Genomic DNA, 7,196 nt, shown 5'->3' with positions numbered 1-7,196 from the left:
ATGGAGGCAATGTCCCTGACCTCCTGCATGGAAAAAGCCATTGCAATGACCATAGGCAGTATTTTGCTGAGAAGGGGAGGAAAGGAGACTTAAATTAGCATTCTGCGCAGTGGCATCACTAGGGTGGGTGCAGGGTTGCGGGCCGCACCAGGTGACACGCACAGGGCGGTGACACCACTACTTGACAAAATTTTTAAAATCTTGGTATTTTTGAATAGTACCATCATGTTACATATCATTCAATGTGTAAATTCATGCAGAATGCAATGAAATAAACCGCATTGAAATATCCCTATTCTATCAAAAGTTATAGCCAAAAAACCCAGCAGGGGTGGGGCAAGGGTGCATCACCATGCCCACCACTTGGGCAGAGGTCCATCAGGGGGGTGATGTGCTGGCCACCCGTATTGGGTGATGCAAACCCTAGTGACACCACTGATTCAGCCCTCTTGACTTTTGTGCGTCTTCAGCATGGTTGACAACCTTCAGTCTCGAAAGACTATGGTATAAGCCTACAGCACCTGGTATTCCCAGGTGGTCTCCCATCCAAGTACTAACCAGGCCTGACCCTGCTTAGCTTCCGAGATCAGACAAGATCAGGCATGTGCATGGTAACAGCGTCTTCAGCAAGGTTCTTCTGATGTTCTCATAGCACCAACTGGACCCTTCAGAAGAAAACTTAGTGATTCAGAATTGAGGAGTAAAAACTATATTGTGGCGATACCATGACCTCATCAAACATTCATGCGAGAACTGGGTCATTCCTTGTCCAGGGTTTCTGCCAAAGATCTGAAGTTTTTCAAAGAGGACTGCAATGGTGTTTGTAAACATCTCCTGAAGCAAAGACATGGAAATAGCTGTGCCTTGAGGATGCAAACAAGAAAAGACGAACAGCAAACATTTCAAAAAGCTTTAATCCTCTGATCTTGAAAATGTTCCTGTAAGTGATGTGACCACAGCACAGCTGGTCACTGAACCCCAAATCTGGAAGAAAACCAATTCTCAGTGACTTATTAGCAAGACCATCTGTCCTCACTTCCTAGGAAGCTGCTCAGAGAATAATTTAATTAAAGATCACAAGAAAGTTTCCAATCCTGTATTTCCAGGCAAGATCTGGCCAAAGGATGTATAAGCGCATGCCAGTGTGGGGCCATCGCTTCTGATGTAAAAGCCTTGTCTCTAAACCCAGATACATAGACACTGATTATCTTTAATTGGTGTTGATGTACAAGTAGTTTCTGTATGCTCAGATAACTTTATTTCACTTTATTAGTTCACATATTCCATTCCTAGGGCTCTACACTCATGAGCCTCACATCAGGGTTAGCCCTGGGTTCTGACATCATATTAATTATATCCTCCATCTACTCAATGTTAGGTCCATTTATAAAGTCAGTCTTTTAAACTTCTCCACATGCTGATCAAATCTGTTGGATCTCAGTGTATTTTTAGTGCTAAGTATAATTTAATTTTTTAAAAAATATTGGGCAGTTCATAAATGTCTACATAAAGAAACAAAGATCATTGCTATGTTCTTTCCCACAAATGAATAAATTAGTCTAGATCTGGGCTCCCATTCCACCTCTTCCAGGTGGGTAGACCTGGGCTCCCAGCCATGCTTGGGCTGCTCCCTGTCCTAGTAGACACGCTTCCCTGCTGGTACCACAGTTGGGGGGGACTACACATCCATGCCCCCCCCATTGGATCCACACCTGATTCCAGGTCACATCTAGTTTGACCCTGGTGCAATGGGTTGTATCCTGATTAGATTTTGCTCATATGGAAACACTTCCTTTTGTACAAGAGGAGGGGATAATTTCTATTGTTCCACCCTTTCGTTGGCTGTGCTGTACTGTATACCCTCCAGATCCAGAACCTCAAGGGATTCCATGGGGAGACTGTGCCAGGGAAGTTCTCTTGGGAAAATTCACTTGCCTTCAGATACAGCTCAATATGATCTCCCTGTCCATTTATCTTCACCGCAGTGCTCCAGTAGTGGTCAATTATGATCCCCCCCCATTTTGCATCACCAGACATGTTTCCAAATCTTCTGCCATGTTATAGATAACCAGTAGAAAGAAAACAATCCATCATTAGCAAGCCAAAGGGAAAGAGGACCCTGTCATTGAACGTCCCTCCACTTGACAGCAATGCAAACGGAGTTTGGTCTTTTGGTTTCTGGAGTGCAAGCAGAAAGTCCTCTGTGCTGCTAAGTACAGCACCTTTTCTGACAGACTCATTATTAATGACTCTCTTTGGTATCTAGAAACCAGCAGCTTGCCAGGCAGGCAGCCGAGCTAAGCCAAAGGTACGTAAAAGAAAAAGTAGCCTTCTTCCTTTTTTTTTATTACAAGTTGCATACAAATGCCAACATTTTATTTCACTGACAGAGAAGCAAGAAATTTTTTTGTCGGAGAAAAAAAAGATGATGTTTCTTTCTCTGCATTGGAAGATTTCAGAGGTTTTTGTTCTAGAAGAAATATAAGATCACTATGAATATGGAACAAACAATGGTCATTTGTTCAATGTCAACCTCTTACTGTTCATTTCATTCAGTGGCAGATCTGCCATTAAATGAAAGGGGCAAATGTCCCGGGCATGGAGCCTCACGTGCCTCTCGGATCAGACGGAAGCTCTGACACGCTCAGAAGCAGACATGATTTTATAAAGCACACATTTCTGCAGCACAAGTAAAACAATGATTTGCTCCTTAATTTATCAGGATGTTTCTGCTTACCCATCTGGGGCTGACTGGTGGATGGTGTCTGTCTTTGTCATCTACATGCCTCCAGTGCTCCGCCCGCTCCCTGGATTAGAAAAGGAAGAGGAGGATGGAGAGGAAGGAGGGGAGAAGAGTGCTGAGCTAGAACACTGGAAAGCTGGAAGGGCAGAGGCTGGCACATCACTGGGTAAGGGTCACTGTTTGGGGCCAGGTTATCTGAGGGACCGCCTTCTCCCATATATTCCGCCTGCCCTCTTAGTTCATCCGAGGGGGCTTTCCTGCAAATACCGCCTTTCTCCCAAGTTAGGGGGATGGCAGCATGGGGGCAAGCCTTCTCAGTAATGGTGCCCCAATTATGGAATTCCTTACCAGGGGAATTAAAATCTACCCTTTCCCTCATGGCATTTCGGCAAGGGCTCAAAACATTTTTGTTCCATCTGGGTGATGGGCTGTCTGCCTCATGTGCCTCTCTAGCAGTACCTTGGTTGTAAATAGTTTGCCCTTCTCCAATTGGTTTTATTTATTTTTTGTAAATTTATATATTGTTTTTTATAGGTTGTATATTTTAGCTGGAAATTGTAAGCCGCCTTGGACATCTGCTCCAGCAGAGGAAAAGTGGGGTAAAAATCTTTAAAATAAATAAATAAATGGGGAAGGGGGACAGCATTTTGCATGCCATCTCAGACATCAGAAGATCTTGGGCCAGCCCTGCATATATATATATTATCTTCTGGAAATATCTCAATTCCTAGTGTGACATATTCATAAAAACCTTTGAAGAAAGATCATAGTTACTGGGTCACTGTTGGCTAAACATACCAAGATCCAGGTCTACAGAGCTTGTGTCCTGAGTACACTTCTGTACTGCAGTGAGTCATGGACTCTTCGCTCACAACAGAAGAAGCTGAACGCTTTCCACATGCGCTGCCTTCAACGCATTCTCGGCATCACCTGGCAGGACAAAGTTCCAAACAGCACAGTCCTGGAACGAGCTGGAATCCCTAGCATGTATGCACTGCTGAAACAGAAACGCCTGCGTTGGCTCAGTCATGTTGTGAGAATGGATGATGGCCGGATCCCAAAGGATCTCCTCAATGGAGAACTCATGCAAGGAAAGCGCCCTACAGGTAGACCACAGCTGCGATACAAGGACATCTGCAAGAGGGTTCTGAAGGCCTTAGGAGTGGACCTCAACAGGTGGGAAACCCTGGCCTCTGCTTGGAGGCAGGCTGTGCAGCATGGCCTTTCCCAGTTTGAAGAGACACTTGGCCAACAGTCTGAGGCTAAGAGGCAAAGACGGAAGGCCTATAGCCAGGAAGACAGACCAGGGACAGACTGCACTTGCTCCCAGTGTGGAAGGGATTTGTCACTCCCAAATTGGCCTTTTCAGCCACACTAGACGCTGTTCCAGAACCACCATTCAGAGTGCGATACCATAGCCTTTCGAGACTGAAGGTTGCCAACAACAAGTTGGCTAAATGCTTCTTAATTAAGCCCCCCCCCACCTTACTTTAAAGGTCAAATTGTAACCTAATTTGACTCTGCCAAAACTTTGTAAAAGCACAAGACTTCAAATCAAGGTCCTCAGACACAATGACATTGAGGCTACAGTTTTTGCAGGATATGCAGAAGGTGAAACTGTATTTATTCCATGCATCCCAATCTTCCCGTCAGGCTACCCTTTTCAAATTTAAAAGACTGCAGTTCCCGCTCAGAGAATGCTTTGCAATGAATATCAATAAGTCCAGGGGACAATCCTTAAAACAGGCTGGTATTGATGTAAGGCAAGATTGCTTCTGTCATGGGCAATTTCATGTAGCATGTTCAAGGATTAGTAAACCGTTACTTGGTGATATTAGCGCCGGAGGGTAAAAACGCAATGTTGTGTACCCAGCAGCACTAGCTACATAACAATGCAATTCTATTTTAGATATTAGATTGCAACAGGGTAGAAAGTAATCAGTTTTTAAAAATCTGTTTGAAGAATGGGTACTTCAGCTAGTGGCTCTGTGTGTGAAATGTAGTTGATCTTATCTAAAGTACTCATGTAACAACACATAATCCACACATAATCTCAGTGTAGTATTTTCCACAGCAGTGCTGTTCCCCAATAGTGCCTGCATCACACTATTTTTTTTAATTTCTAGTAAGGCAAAATTATCTATTATTTTAGTATTCTATCTATTATTCTAGTAAGTCAATAATCATAGAAGCTAAAAGAAAAAAGAGGTGGGGTGGGGAGATATAAAACTGTATACAGGTCTAGACTCCCTAACTACAGATTCAGGACCCATGGTTTTAACTAACTGCAGGTTCCGAACCCGTGGTGGAAGGCAGCCCTAAGCTCCCAAATACCACTGGAGATACCCTCTGATGGCATCTAGGACCCTTTCTAAGATCTAGGGCAGGAGGTCTGGTCTAGAGGGTAGAGCCTCCATTTTCCTGAAGATAACATCCACAGGTTGCCAGTTCGAGGCCACTGGCACTGTGCGACCTTGAAGCAGCTGACAAGCTGAGCCAAGTTATTCCGTCTGCTCTGAGCGTGGGAGGATGGAGGCCAGAATGTGAAACCAGATCAGAAAGAAACATCTGAATGTTGTGGTTCTTGAAAGATAGAACCTTCTTTCAATTGTAAAAATCCCTACGGCGATTTAAATAGCCTGCCTATGTAAACCGCCTTGAATAAAGTCCGAGGAGAAATCTGACGACCAAGAAAGGCGCTATATAAATACCTGTATTATTATTATTATTATTATTATTATTATTATTATTATTCTGCTGCCTGTAGAGTACTGTAGAGTACAGTAGAGAGAAAAATTGAAGTAACCTTTAAACTGCTCCAGGCAGTGTTCTGAGGCCCATAGAGGCCATATGTCGCCTCCACAGCCTTTAGAAAGGCTCTGAACACAACTGGGACAAGCTTCTGAGTGGCTGTGGCTTGGAACCCATGGATTTCATTATCTGCAGGTTTCAGTATCCAGGTGGAGTCTGTGAACAGATCCCCTGTGGATACTGAGACTCCATCTATATAATAAGGAAAGTTAAGTACACCTAAATGCCACTGATATCAGTGAGAAAGTTATAGCGCAATGCTCTGCTGCTGTAAGGCACATTTATGCTTCCTCGGGAGTCGGCAAGGCCGGTGCGCAGAGGTACGCCGGCCTGTGGAGTCTGACACAAGCCTCCACGCCAGGGGTGTCCAAAGTTTTCAGCAGGAGGGCCACATCATCTCTCTGACATTGTGTCGGGGGCTGGGGGGAAAAAGAATTAATTTACATTTAAAATTTAAATAAGTTTACATAAATTAATATACTAGAGGTGGAACTTATATAAATGAATGAAGGTCTTGCAATAGGTCAAGGCCTATAAAAGGCCTTGCACAAAGCAAGGCTTGCCTTTTCTTTGCTGCCGCTACTGCATCACAGACATGAAACAGCAAGCAGTGGAAGGAGCCCTCATCCCACAGCTAAAGCGAGAGGTCAAACAGTCGCCCTCATGCTGAGAGCAGTTGCGTCGGGCCAGTGCAGGCTCCAGCAAGTTTCTGGAGGGCCACAGGCTCACTGGAGGCTGGGGTCTCCCTGAGCGCCACATTGGGAGTCTTCTGTCCACACCAACAGAGGCAGTGAGGCTTGCGCCAGCTCTGCTCTCCTCGGACTTGCACCACCACAGGAGGTGGCGCAAATCCAAGGAGACCCATAGGGGCCAAGGCGCCCTTACCCAAGGTTAAGGGGAAAAGTTTCCCCTTGCCTCTGGCTGAGCCAATTCTGGCCCCCAACCTGTGCTGGATACATCGCAAGCCTCTTGGTTTGCCTGTTAATAATAATAATAACTGGGTATTTATATACCGCTTTTCTGGTCATCAGATTACTCCTCTGACTTTATTCAAGGCGGTTTACATAGGCAGGCTGTTTCTAAATCCCCGAGGGGATTTTTACAATCCCAGAAAGGTTCTTTCTTGCAAGAACCACACAATATTTCAGATGGATCTTTCAGGTCTGGTATCACTTCTGGCCTCCAGTTGCCTCTCACGCAGGCTGATAAGCAGCTCCTTCAACTCTCACATGAAGGGCAGCCAAGACGCTTCTTCGCTCACACCAAAGTGCAGGTGGAATAACTCAGCTCAGCTTGTCAGCTTCAAGGTCTCGCCATTCATGGAGTTGCTGGTGGACTCAAACTGGCGAACTTCCAATGTTATCTTCGGGCTAAGGGAGGCTCTACCCTCTAGACCAGGGGTCTCTAAACTTTTTGGCCAAAGGGCTACATCAAACATCTGGCACAGTGTCGATGGCCAGAAAAAAAATTAAATATAAAATTTAAATAAATACATTAGAGATGGAACTTAGATGAATTAATAAATGGGCTCAAATGTCCAGGATTTCTCCAAACACCAATACAGCCCAAAGCACACACTTAAACGGACCCCCATTCCCCCACCCCACAAGCACAACTCTGGTTGTGTTTGGTCAACGGGGCC

The 7,196-nt window shown here is 44.9% G+C and overlaps 1 pseudogene; it reads right to left on the bottom strand.

The window, feature by feature from the left end:
- Positions 1–509: 509 nt before the first annotated feature.
- On the bottom strand, positions 510–628 carry LOC136658120 (5S ribosomal RNA; annotated as a pseudogene).
- Positions 629–7,196: the final 6,568 nt, after the last annotated feature.

This window comes from Tiliqua scincoides, chromosome 7 (assembly GCF_035046505.1).
Source record: "Tiliqua scincoides isolate rTilSci1 chromosome 7, rTilSci1.hap2, whole genome shotgun sequence".
Taxonomy (NCBI): Eukaryota; Metazoa; Chordata; class Lepidosauria; order Squamata; family Scincidae; genus Tiliqua; species Tiliqua scincoides.
The sequence above is the reverse complement of the archived record's forward strand: the minus strand, read 5'-3'. Positions and strand labels throughout refer to the sequence as shown.